This window comes from Rhinopithecus bieti, unplaced genomic scaffold, assembly GCF_001698545.2.
Source record: "Rhinopithecus bieti isolate Rb0 unplaced genomic scaffold, ASM169854v2 scaffold_32105, whole genome shotgun sequence".
NCBI classification, from domain to species: domain Eukaryota; kingdom Metazoa; phylum Chordata; class Mammalia; order Primates; family Cercopithecidae; genus Rhinopithecus; species Rhinopithecus bieti.
Genome location: NW_016814250.1, coordinates 1,061,431 through 1,075,696, shown reverse-complemented (window position 1 = coordinate 1,075,696; position 14,266 = coordinate 1,061,431). Strand labels below are relative to the sequence as shown.

At 42.3% G+C, this 14,266-nt stretch overlaps 1 protein-coding gene across 1 annotated transcript in view; it reads right to left on the bottom strand.

The window, feature by feature from the left end:
• ARHGAP10 (Rho GTPase activating protein 10) overlaps nt 1-14,266 on the bottom strand; it is a 341,688-nt gene that overhangs the window by 250,065 nt on the left and 77,357 nt on the right. The window lies entirely within an intron of this gene.

The following is a 14,266-nucleotide window of genomic DNA, read 5'->3' as shown; positions in this document are numbered from 1 at the left end:
GCACCATGCTAGGTGATATGCATATTTCATTTCATTCAAAAATTCTCAAGAGATATATAAAGATTATTATACCATTTTACAAAGAGGCCAAACCTCAAAGACGTTGAGTAATCTGCGTAAGGTTGGCACAGCTGCAAATAATAGCAGCAAAGGCTTAATTATTCTTCAGAACCACTGGTCCAAAGGCCACAGCCTGACAAGTATACAATCCTGCCTCTGGTTTAAAGCACTTTCTAAGAAGGTGTTCACTGATTTCTGCACTTCACACAGCTCCTGTCTTCCTGTATGTCTCCTTCACACATTACTGTCACAATGAAGATGAGTCATATTATGGTAATAAAATTGTTTAACAGACTATTTTTAGAGCAGTTTTAGGCTCACAGTAAAACTGGGCTGAAGATACAAAGATTCCCCAAATAGCCCCTGCTCTGGCACGTGCACAGCCTCTAACCCTTTTAACATTCCCCACTGTCAGTTTTGAAACTTCATTTTCCTCATGTTTATCGTGCTGTTCTCAATTTTTTAAAATAATATGTAAACACTGAAAGACCTAAATATGAAAAGGCAAAACTGTAAAATGTTGGATCATATAGGATTGTAATTTCTTACACCTAAAGTATAGAAGAAAAGCACCAAGCATAAGGCGAAATGGAATGGACTGCAAGCATGGACCAATCCTCCAGCCCTCCTTGTAGGCACATCTCAGTGCACTGACACTGCAGTTCCTCCCATGGAAACTCATCTATTTCCCACCCCTTGAACCTGGGCTAGTCTTGTAGCCAACAGAATATAGAGAAAGTGACACTGTGCCAATTCAGAGCCTCCACCTCAAGGAATGTTACACACCTCTGCTCCACTCTCACAGAACCCTCAGTCCTCCATGAGAACAAGCCCAGGCTTGCTGGCTCACTGATGAATGACTCCTGGCTCAGTGGCCCCCTAGTTGCCGCAGCAGCCAGCCAGCCAGCCTGCAGAGGCAGAGCTTCACTATACATGCATGAGGCCGTTCAGAGGGACGTGTAACTGTCCAGTGAGTAAAGCACACACTGAAATAAATGGCTGCTGTTTTAGTCATTAGGTTTGGGGGTGATTGAAAAGATAACTGATAAAGAAAAATAAAATTTGGTTGTGTTAAAATGTAAAATATGGCCAGTGTGGTAGTTCACACCTGTAATCCCAGCACTTTGGAAGGCCAAAGTGGGCAGATCACTTGAGGCCAGGAGTTTGAGACTAGCCCGGCCAACATGGTGAAACTGAAACCCTATCTCTACTAAAATTACAAAAATTAGCTGGGCATGGTCGTGCACGCCTTTAATACCAGCTACTTGGGAGGCTGAGGCATGAGAATCACTTGAACTCAGGAGGAGAAGATTGCAGTGAGCCAAGATGGTGCCACTGCACTCCAGCCTAGGCAACAGAGGAGACTCTGTCTCCAAAAAAAGAAAAAAACAGCTGGCCGAGGTAGCCCACGCCTGTAACCCCAGCACTTTGGGAGGCTGAGCCAGGCAGATTACCTGGGGTTAGGAGGTGGAGACCAGCCTGGCCAACATGGTGAAACCCCGTCTCTACTACAAATACAAAACTCAGCCAGGCATGGTGGCGGATGCCTGTAGTCCCAGCTACTTGGGAGGCTGAGGCAGGAGAATGGCGTGAACCCAGGAGGCAGAGGTTGCAGTGAGCCAATATCACACCACTGCACTCCAGCCTGGATGACAGAGTGAGACTGCCTCAAAATAATAAAAGTAAATAAATAAAATAACTTAGTTCCTAATATAAACCAGGTCAACATGCAATTGTTCTCTAAGATCTAGACACACTGGCTGCTCTTGGCTCACACATACCAAACTCACTCCAGTCCGAAAACCCTTAACTTTCTGTTCCCTGAGCCCACATCGTTACTGGCTCACTCCTCCAACACCACAGCTCAGCTCAGGAAGCCTCCCCGCCTCAGCCTTCCTAGGATAGGGCCAGTCCTAGGTACCCGGTTCCTCTCCATTCTACTGCCGTCTTACTTCCTTCACAGCACTTATTCACCCAAATTTATTTAGTCAATATTTGCACGTTGTTACCTATCTTCCCACGCTGGAACTTCATTTCCCTGAAGCGACAGCTGTCAGTCTTGTGCTTCTCTATATCCCTGAAACAGCAGCCAAAACTGTAAATAAGATGTAATAGGCTGGGCAAGGTGGCTCATGCCTATAATCCCAGCACTTTGGGAGGCCAAGACAGGCATATCACCTGAGGTCAGGAGTTCACCTGAGGTCAGGAGTTCAAGACTAACCTGGCCAATATGGTGAAACCCCATCTCTACTAGAAATACAAAAATTAGCCAGGCGTGGTGGTGGGCACCTGTAATCCCAGCTACTACTTGTGCTAAGGCACAAGACTCGCTTGAACTCAGGATGCGGAAGTTGTAGTGAGCTGAGATCACGCCACTGCACTCCAGCCTCAGCTACAAGAGTGAAAGTCCACCTCAAAAAAATACAAAATAAAAAGATATAATAGGATGACTTTCTTTTTAAATTTATTTCATGTACCTATTTCTGAATATTGATAGTTTGTGGACTTATGATTTTTAGTAGTACATATTATTCTATTTTGCTTTTTGCTTTGCCAGATCGCAATAGGATCTTGTTTATCTGTGTACATTTTCACAGAATATATACGAACATACTTACATTTACTTACCTATGTATTTTTTATATATTGCTATGAATAGACTGGCATAAACTATATATTCTTCCATTGGAGCTGTTTCACTATTTTATCCAAAATTACTAGATCAACAGCTACAGGTTATTTTAAAGATGATGTTTCTTATGGTCAGAATAGTAGGCTCTCTGGAAAGTTAAAACTTAAATGCACCAATTTTTCAACATTTCATGCCTAATTTCATTAGTTGAAAATGTTTGTAACAGATTAAATTGGGGCTCATTTGCATAACCAATCTGATGTATTTCCAATAGCATGCTTTACACCTGTGCTAAGAATTATAGTTATATCACTTCTTCATTTTAAAACATAAGCATTTCTGTTACTCATTTTCCCCTTCCTGGTGATCTCCTCCTAGGGTTACCAGAGTTTATTATGCAAAATTTCCACTGTTAAAAATCTGACCACACCATATTCTATTTCTTTGAATAATTATAAATGTAATTGCCTTTCCATTACTTTATACATTTTAAATTTATTTTCCCATGCAGTTCATATTTTACAGATGTCTTCTTCCTTTCAAAACAAAAGCATAAGGCAGTTTGCTAAACTTAATGCAGTCCATTAAATGTATTTTCTTTCCAGTATCATTGCACATGAAACCCAAGCAGTTTCTCACTGATTAATGTAGTTACAAAGACCAGCAACATCTCTCTGCCTGAGTTAGATGCGGGGTGGGGAGAAAAGAGAACACTAACCAACTAACTTTTTTTTTTTTTAAGATGGAGTTTCACTCTTGTCACCCAGGCTGGAATGCAACGGGCGTGATCTCAACTCACCACAAACTCCGCCTCCTGGGTTCAGGTGATTCTCCTGCCTCAGCCTCCCAAGTAGCTGGGATTACAGGTATATGCCACCACGCCCGGCTAATTCTTTTATTTTTAGTAGAGATAGGGTTTCTCCATGTTGGTCAGGCTGGTCTCGAACTCCCGACCTCAGCTGATCCTCCCACCTCGGCCTCCCAAAGTACTGGGACTACAAGCGTAAGCCACCACGCCCAGCCTAACCAACTAACCTTTATTGAGTGCCTGCTCTACGCTAACTGACTTACAAATATTATTTCAATTACTCTTAATACACCAGGAGGGTAGGTGTTAGTGTTATCTTTAAAAAAAAAAAATAGATTCAGAGATAGTTTAGTGACTCGATCAAGTCACACACCTCTTTACACCGCTGGTAATAAGTCCTGGAGGCAAAGGATCAACTCCCTGGTTTCTCAGACCCCCACCAATGTCCTTTCCATTACACCATTCAATCTTTCAAGAGATTTCACATTATTCTCAGGTCCTCTGCCCAGATCTCAACTGTTGTGAAACCGTCAGGCTCTCTAAAGGACCCTAGTGCAGAATTGTAAGTAAATGGAAAAACCATTTATTTGTACCTCCATGCCCCCTATTCTCCTCTGCCTGCTAATTCCTGAGTATTGTGAATTAATACTGCTCTTGAGATACCCTCAAGGCTGTTATATATTGGTGGATAATGCCAAGTCTGACTGCATAAAAAGCACAGCTAACACAGAAGAATGAATGTGACCTGCACCCTTCAAATGAACTCGCCACTTCAGAGTCTTCCAGACTTGAATTTTTGTGTCTTGATCTGCAGGCAAATAGGAGAGACAGTGTAGGTGATCTAATTCTTCCCAGGGTTAGGAGCAGTTTGAGAGATGAAGAGTTCTATCTGAGATGTGCTGAGTTTGAGAGGTAGGATACCACATGCAGAGATCCAACCACAGTTTGAATTCAGGTGTGGAGAGCCTCCACATTCTGGCCTTAACTGCCACTGCTTGTCCTTGATTCTACAAATGAGAAAATTATTTCTTATAGCAGAGCCACCTATTTATCAATAATTTTTAGTTAAGACCATGAGATATTAGACAGACAGACACTCTGCTGGGAGGTGGGGAGCATCTCTGTTTGGGTCACCCTACCTTGACTGCCCATCTAGCCACCACTCTCAGTGCATGATAATCCCTTAAGTTACAAGCCCGAGCCCTGGTCATGAAGTTGTCACTACTAACTCCTACAACTTCTCATCCCACCAGTGAAAACACTAATGGAGATGCTTTTAAAAATGTGGCATGTTTTACTAATGGCTTTAAAAGAAAAAGGATATAGTCAATAAATATACTCTTGTCACTCATTAAATCTGAATACAGGATTTTTTATAAATCAAAATAGATTCCACAGCCCTTTTCAAAATAGACAAATTGCACCTGGAAGCTCACATTCTTTATGTAGAGTGCCAAATAATTAGATTATCAACTACACAAAGGTCTGCTGAGGGAGCTGCCCCCGACTCTGCACATCAAAACATGCACCAAAATTCTTCCATGTTTTATCTAAAGGGTACAGACTCTAAAAACTTAGTATCTTTCATGCCAGGGAAATAATGTTGACATTAATCCAAGAAACTTGAAGTGAAATGAAATTCCTCTAGCACTATAGACTGGCTTCACACTTTCATGTTTTCCTGCTTTACAAAAGCAGCAGTGGTACTATATACAAAAATGGCATTACAGCTTCTCTGTACAGGTTAAAAAAGAAAGCAAATAACTAACTCATTTTGTAGGTTTAAAAAAATGCTGCAAACAACTCATAAGCCCAGAATGCATCACGGGGCTAGTTTAGGCCTAAAGGCCAAATCACAGGCTGTTCTAGAAGCAACTCATGACCCAACATAGTCTCTGGCTCTATTCCAGTAAAGCATTCCTGACCCTAACTCTGAGTTCAGCTTGCCTGGGGTGTCTGTGTAATGAATTCTTATCACAGAATATATAACATCTGAAGTCACTTGAATGACCTGAAGTGACAAATTTATGCAGTAAAAGGAAAACCAGTGGAGCCCACAAAGGTGTAAGGCCCCAAAAGACATCCATAAACCTGGAACACAGAGCTCAAGGCCAATATGGCACATGAAGGAACAACCAAATACCAAAATAGCCAAATAATTAATAAGAATCCTCCAGGAGTGATGTGGGGACTGGAGAGAATCCCACAGGCGGCTCCACACTGGAGACCACCACCCACCCCTCCCTAAACATTCCACAAATGCTGAGAAACTACTGGGGCTAGGCACTGTCTTAGAGAGAGTACCTGCCACATCAGGATGGGAGATGGGACAAGAATGCTGGTGACCACCTAATCCACTCATTTTCCAACTGTCTTTGGCCACAGACTCCTCTGTTTAAAGAAAACCTTATTTACAGTAAGAACAGGAAAACCAGATAAAACAGCTGACACTTACCTATTCGTTTCCTATTGCTGTAGTAATAAATTACCACAAATGCAGTGGCTTACAACAACGCTAATTTACTATCTAACAGTTTTTGGAGGTCGGAAGTCTAAAATGGGGGAAGTCTCATGGGGCTAAAATCAAGGTGTCGGCAAGTCTATCTCACTCTCTCACCTAGACTAGCATGCAGTGGCACTATCATAGCTCTCTGCAGCCTTGATCTCCTGGGCTCATAAGAAACTCCCACCTCAATCTCTTGAGTAGCTGGGACTACAGGCATGAAACACCACCACCACACCGTTTTGTTTTGTTTTTTTCTTTTAAGAGATGGGGGGTCTCACTTCGTTGCCCAGCCTGGTCTTGAACTCCTGTGGCCAAGTGATCTTCCTGCCTTGGCCCTCCGAAGTGCTGGGATTACAGGTGTGAGGCACAGTGCCCAGCCTGACCTTTGTTTCTGTCATCACATCTCTTCTGACTCTTTTAAGGACCACTGTGATTACAACAGGCCCTAAGATAATCCAAGATAACCCCCCCTCCAATCTCAGGGTCTTTAATCACATCTGAAAGTCCCTTTTGCCATGTAAAATAACATGTTCACAGGTTCCAGGGATGATTAAGACAGGACGTCACTGGAGGGCCACCATTCTGGCTACCACACCTTTTAACAGCAGGTACTCTACTAATCACTTTACATTTGTAGATTTGGTTAACTATCACTACAACAGACGAGGACACAGACACAGGTTACCCAACTTGCCCAAGGTCATATGACTAGGAAGTAGCGGAACCCAGAGATGCGTGCGTTGAGAGCAGACTGAAGGTGGACAAGGTGGGCAGCAGGAAGGTGACAAGTTAGGAGGCTCCTGTCCTGATCCAGGTGAGAGATGAAGAGAGTCCTTTAAGGACTTTCTGGTAACTGTGCCAATATCTAGTGAGACTCACAAGTCTCAACCTAATGACTGCGGGCTCTAGGTGCAAACAAATCTTTTAAGCTTCTTGGCTTTGACACCAAGGAAGCCTGGTTTATGGGTGCTATGGTAATTAGTAGGGTGGTGGTTCCTCTGTATTATGGGTTGAAACTGTATTTTCCCCAAATTTATATACTGAAATCCAAACCTCCAGAACCTGAGAATGTGTCCTTATTTGGAACTAGGGTCTTTACAGAAGTAATCAGTTAAAATGAGGTCACTAAGAATGGGCCCTGCTCCAATATGACTTGTGTTCTTTTAAGAAGAAGAAATTAGGACATGAGAGACACAATATACAGACGAGAACACTATTTCAAAGCATTGTTTTTAAAGATCATGGAAGTTACATTCAATGACAAAACACAGCATTATTCAAACATGTTGGTAGCAAATACAGTAACTTGGCAAATAAAGTGGTTTCCCAAATATGCTAAAAAAAGGAATACCAAAAGAAAAACAAACCCACATGCGGGAGTAATGTCAAGACAAGTTACTTTGTTAACCACAGTATACACTTAGGGCCCAAAGCAAATATTAGTAGGGATTTAGATGTCAGGTGTTCATCTCACTTAACAAATATGAGCTTGTTCACTCCTCTGCCATTGGAGTATCACCATTTCACAGCACAAATGAGAAACTTAGTTACTAATCAAAGACCAGAGTTACTGTGTAACTCCCTCATTTCTCTCAAATTCTTCAATATTTATTCTCCTTCAAATAAATGTAAAGCTTGTTAAAAAAAAAAAAAAGATACATCCTAGCAAAGAGCTAAAACATCCTCTTTTGTGCTAAAGCATCCTCTTTTCTGATCCAAGATAAGCCAGGACGACAAGAACTAAAAGAACCACGAGAAATGACCAATGACTTGTTGGGCATCTATCACCTGCTCAGCACAGCCCACAGTACTGTATGAATACAAAGAGGCTGAGGCTGCTGCCCTAAGGAGTCCACGCCCTAGATCTGAGAGAAATCACCACCCCGTGTTGCATAGGAACTGAGGGGTCCAGATTTGCAAATTCCACAGGAGTGCAATAGAAGACATATTCCCAAAAAAAGAAGAAAATAAATTAGTGCTATCAGGAAAATACAGCATGGAATATGGAGACTTGAAGACAGTACTAAAAAGTGAGTTCAATTTATATCACTGTAAACTGTAAAAGAGGTATTAAGGCAACAAGAACAGAATGAGAGTAATCCTTTAGATGGGAAAGGAAAAGGACTACATATGCTATACAGGTGCTGTTAAGTTAGAAGCTTTTGAATGCAAAGCCTCAAATAATGAGAATACAATTACAAAGAGACCAGGAAAACACGTGAGCAACTTGCTGTGAGAAAGTAGAGCTATGTCTGGGATGTTCTCCCTGGGCCTCTGCCATTAACCTAACTTGGCTTCTCTCTGTGTTTAGTTTTCTCTGTCGCGTGCAATTGTCACATCTTCTCTTCTACTTTGTATTAATTCTTGCTGTCAGACTCTGTGTTTGCTGCCATGTCACTGCCAGGCAGGCCTGTCCTCATGCCATTAGCTCATGGCATTCTTACAATTTCGGCTCCCACGACTTTTTCCTTCTGATTTCCCAAATTAAAATTTTCAAGAGAATCAAACTGGCTTGGCTCATGTTTTTCCCATGGAAGGCCATGACAGAGATAGCTCTCTGGTGTCCCATCCCAATCAAATCAGCCACCCCAGGAAAAGGAGAAGAGGGAGGACACAGTCCTCAGAGAGCTTTCTCCCCAGCAGGGGCTGCGGGCAGAGCGGTGTCCTTCACAGGAGCTGTGAAGTAGCTAGCAGAGGCCGTGAGTGACAACTCCAGTATAGGCCAGTGAGTATAAAAACATCCCTTAAAAGCCAAAATTATGTTTGAAGATTTTACTACATTAACACATACAATTCTTTTATTTATTTATTTATTTTTTTTAAAGGCTCCTAAAGGCAGAAACCAATCCACGTAAAAAATTTCAACAGGCAGTACCTGAATCCATGAGATGGGCCATTTAAAAAAGGAACTGTGTTCAACATAAAGACATTTGAACAATCTTTATTAGCTAGAAAATTGTTTCACACCAGTGCTTCCAAGCAGTTTAAGTATGTGCAATAACCATCTAATACTTATTTAGCACTCCCTATGTGTCAGTCACTGCTCCAAGTGAGTACTCTGCATGTATTAGTGCATTTAATGCTCACTATACCAAATTACATGGACATTTTCACACTGGATTTTATCGACAAGCGCAAGAAGACGCAGAGAAGTCGGATCACATTAAATGGTAAAGCCAGGCTTTGGGCCCTGGGTTCAGTTCTCAGTCTAAACCATCGCAATATGCTGCCTCGGTACGGGGAACAAACACTGCTCAGGCCACGGTTGGGGCACAAGGCCCTTTCTTTACAATGTCCTTGTAAAATGTATGTGAATAATCAAAATATCTTGATTATGTTGAAATATTAGAAGAGAAGAAAGCAGCAGAGGTGGGGGAAAGGTTCTCTGGGCAGCTCCTGGGGAAGGAAGAGTTCCCAGGAAGACTGGCAGGAAACGGAGAGCCACACTGAGGAACACAAAGCCAACAGGAGGAGAGGAAGGAAGGAAAGAAAATCTGGAAACGTGGCTGTTAGAAAATGAATGTGCTGGCTGCATAGTGAGGTCTCTGAAGTATTCCTCACAAGTAAGGTAAAGGCAGACCCCAGAATCAATGTAACCCACAGCACCCTAGAGCACACTGACACAGGCCTGGACCTCCTGAAAACTAGCTGTGTTCAAAGAGGGAGAAGGTGTTACATAAATATGTAACCAAGTACCCCATTTTTCAAAGAGATGTTTTCTTCTTTTCATTCCCCACTTCCTACGCAGCCTTTTAGAAATGCTAAAAAAATAGCTTTTTACTCCCTCCTTCACCCGCCATTCCCTACTAAGTTCATCCAAGTCCTCGAGAGTTAGTCAATTTACAGACCAAAGCATGCCTGCTATGGAACTCTCATCCATCAGGAGGTTGCCTTGAGAGAACAGCTGAAAAACATGCCCACTACTCTCTCCCACCTGAGGGGTTTATGGCCTAGTCACGCCCATGAAGACGCCAGTGGTCACCAGCTCAGCCACCTCATTGATAAGACACCAAGCTAACCCAGGTATCCCCCACCTTGCTCACACCCTCCCTTGACTTTTAAAAGTGCCCACTTTCTGCTCCAAAAGCTAAGGGGTACATCTGGAGGTGGGACACCTGCGCTTCTTCCTCTAGGTTAGCTTTGGAAATAAATCACCATCTTTATATTGGAGCTCACTCTTGTTAAATGCACTCTGCAAGTGGCTAGCGACCAATCTGCAAGCAGATTACAGGTAAGACATAAATGCCAACTTGTAAAACATCAATGAAAGCAGGAGAAAAGTATGCAGTTGCACATAAAACAGTTGTTTAGAAGGTAAGCTCCCCCACCAAAAGAAAACCTTAACCAGTGTTTAAACAAACAAACAAAGCCATTTCATATTTGTCAGTATTTTTCAAATATTCTTCACTGAGCATAAACTGCTTTTAAGTAAGTTAAAACAAAACAAAACAAAGAATGGATGGTACCCAATCATCGGGACAGTCAGGGCTGCAGGATAATGTGGCCATGCTTACAAGTCAAGATTATCATTCCTGGGCTGTTACCTGAAGAACTGCACAAGTCACATGCCTCAGGTAGACCAAACTCCCTAGGGAGTAGTGAATCCCAATATACACAGTGGGTTCACACGTGTTCTGCACTTGTTTCAGAAGCCAATGTGTTAAAAGAATGGCCAGTATTCCAACGAGAAGCTACTACAAGACAAAGAGAATTATCACAACAGGACAATGGGGGCCTGGGGCCAGCACTTACCAGCCTGACTTGGGTGGGACTGAGGGTTGCAGCTAGGACATGGTGAAGCCAGGAATAAAAGAAGTCCCTTGTTAACAGAAGCTGTTGAACTTAGTAGAGAACACTGAAAATGAAGAGGAAGCCAGGCTTGATCTAAGGGCCACAGGAAAGAGGATTAAGGCAAGGAGCTAGGAAGCAAAAAAGGAGTTAGACTTGAGAAAGTCAAGAATGGAGAGCCTCCAGGGGAGCTCAACTTGTCTCCAAAGGGAAACTCTGAGGTCAGGGATAGTTCTACGCATTTTGTTCACTGCCATAACCACAGGGTCTAGAACAAAATGAGGCACAGAGTAGACGCTCAATTAATATTTGTTGAGTTAACGAAGTGACAGACCCTGTCATGATGGCTTTAGGAAGACTCCCCAGATTGAACTTGCAAGAACCTAACTCTCTGGGCTCTGTTCTAAAAGATGGGACTGTCACTGAGGGTCCTCTATCTGGGCTACTGCCCTCACCATACCTTACGGCACTACAGAGAGGTCTTTGGTGTGAAGGCAAAGCACTGTATGTGCATTTAGGTTCTTCACAAATACATTTACAGTTGCATTACTTCAGGCCCAACACATTCTCTAGCTGAGCCTGAATCTCTCAAACTGGCAACTCTGCATCATCACTTCCAGAATTTGTAAAGATGAGATGTAAACATTCAGATGGTTAATATAAAAGTTTGTTAAATACTCAGAAGCCACAGGTTCATGTAAGACATCTTCAACCCAATTTCTGATGCAGAGGTTAGAAGACTGGTTGCACCTTTTAATTCATCTCTACCAAGTTTCAGAGCTAAGGGCCAATAATAATAATGGGGATAATGGTAACTGTGAACAATGAATGCAATTCACAAAATAGAAATCACTAGTAAACACGAAAAAATGTTTCCAACTTCATCAGTAATAAAAGAAATGCAAGTTTTAAATCACAGTTTTCACCAGATGGCCAACTATGTTTCGAATAATGAAACAGTATTTGCAAGAGCAAGGGTAAATGATCTCTGGCCTGTAATGGTGGGGAAGAAAAAAGGGAGAATCTTGTGCCCACCACTCAATATCACTCCTTTCTTCTTCCCCCTCAAAAAGGAGGAATGTAAATAAGCTGCCATAAGAAATTGAAAATCTCTATAAAGAGATACTATATGTGACATACTTATAGAGAATATACTAAATGATAGTATAACAGTCTTTCATAGCAGTAGTCTCAGCCTTAAAATTTAGCATATTTTAAAAACAAAGTAAGGTTAGGTGTCTTTTGGAAAAGTGTTATCCTAAATCTCCTTGGCCTATAGCAGGGTTCCCCAGCCCCCAGGTCCCAGATCAGCAGGGGCATTAGATTCTCAGAGGAGCGTGACCCTATTGTGAACTATGCACACGTGAGGGATCTACGTTGCATGCTCCTTATGAGAATCTAATGATAAATGTTATGCACTTGAGTCATCCCAAAACCATCCCCCAACCCAATCCATGAAAAAACTGTCTTCCATGAAACCAGTCCCTGGTGCCGAAAAGGTTGGGGACCGCTGGCATATAGTATAGTGCAGTGATTGAGAATGTGGGTCTGAAGTCAGAGTGGGGCTCACAAACCCGTGTCACCAGTGACCAGCTGTGTGACTCTGGGCAGGTGACAATGCTTCCGAGCTTTAGTTTCTTCACCAACAACCTAGAACCAATATTGGAGTTCACATGTTGAATTGCAGTGAAGGAAAACAATGAATCAAATATTACTAAGTTATCCTGTCTGGATGACAAAGACTGGTGGAACCATTAAAAAGAAAAAGGGAAGTCAAGAGAGGAAGCTAATTTAAGGTCAAGGGAAAAAAATGCACATTAGCTATTTCAGAACGCAGCAGATTAACTACACAAATTCTACAAATGGTTGCAGATAAAGGTCAGGGGCAGAAATTTTGACTGTCGATTATTTGAAGAAAGGTGATTAAATAAAGAATGGTGTCTTGTTTTTATAGAGACAGGGTCTTGCTATGTTGCCCAGGCTGGAGTGCCGTGGCTATTCACTGGCACGATGCTATACAGATCAGCACAGGAGTTTTGACCTGCTCCATTTCTGACCTGGGCCAGCTGGCTCCTCCTCAAGCTCCCAAGAGGTCACCATACTGATGCCAAACTTAGTGCAGACACTTAACATCGCACACTACACTACAGCCAGGAACTCTTGGGCTGGAGAGATCCTCCCGCCTCGGCCTCCTGGGAAGCTGGGACAACAGGTGCCACCAGGGCAACTGGCAAGAATTGTTTTTAAAAGGAAAAAGTAGAGGAAATCTAGAGTTGAAAATAGAGAATTAAACTAAGGAGACTCACAAATGGAGAGCAGAACAGAAGGGAGGAGGCAGAGGCAGAAAAGGCAGCTAAAATGAGGTCCGAGAAGAGTGCAGAACCAGAGGGGGCCCAGAGTTGAGAACGCTCCAAAATGCCAAATGTTTTAGGTTGTAATTTTTGGCAAGAAATAATTCTATGACAAATCAGGCTTGATTCCTGCCTTTCCCTTAACCCCCTACACATCCACTCTACATGCAAACATCCCACGTATCTGCTCACTTCTCTATCTCCACTGTGAACACATTACTCTGCTCCCACTCTTTCCTCCAACCCAACTCCCACACAGCAGCAAAACTTAACTTAAAATATGAATTGGATCTCCTTACTCCCCTGCTTGAAACCTTCAGTATCATTCTGTTGTATTCAGGATAAAATCCAGTTCCTTCCCAGAGTCTGAAAGACCCTGCATGATCTGATCTCTGCTCACTCTGCAGCCTCATCAACCCCTAAGCTAACCTAACTTCAGCTTCAATAGCCTCCCTTCTGTTCCTGGAAAAAAAAAAAAAAAAAAGATGCCAAAGTTGTTTCCTTCCTTGCAGTCTTTGTACATGCTCTGCCTTCCTCCTAGAATGCACTTCTCTCACCTCCAAAATCCAAATACAACCTGCATAAGAAACTCCCAGCCAGCTCTCAGTGGGCTCACCTCCAACAGCCTTTGTAACTGGGGTCCCACAGTTGTTCGTTGTGTATAAAGTAGATGCACACAGTGGCAGGATGTGCGATCTATACTTTCCAACTTCAATTAGCTTTGATTCTAAATGGGTAGATTACTGAAAAGATCACACAAAGACATGTAAGAAGTAATTATTCATTGAACAAAGATCCACATGCCTATAAAGCACATTTTCCAGTTACCTTTTTATTACTGATACTCTGGATTTAACTTCATCATTGATTCCCTCTTCTCCTATACACACATACAACCAAAGGAGGATGAGGACCTTCATGAACTTTTTCTGGACCATTAATAAAATTCAGGCTCCAGTTCAAAGGACACTAAGCAGGAGATTGCCAGCATCCTCTAGTCACCAAGTGATATGGGGTTCATCATTCTATCTGTTCAACTTTTTTCAAAATTGATTTTTGTGCTTTGATTTTTATTTATTTGATTACAATTATGTCTCTGGTATAAAATGCCACTGATGTAC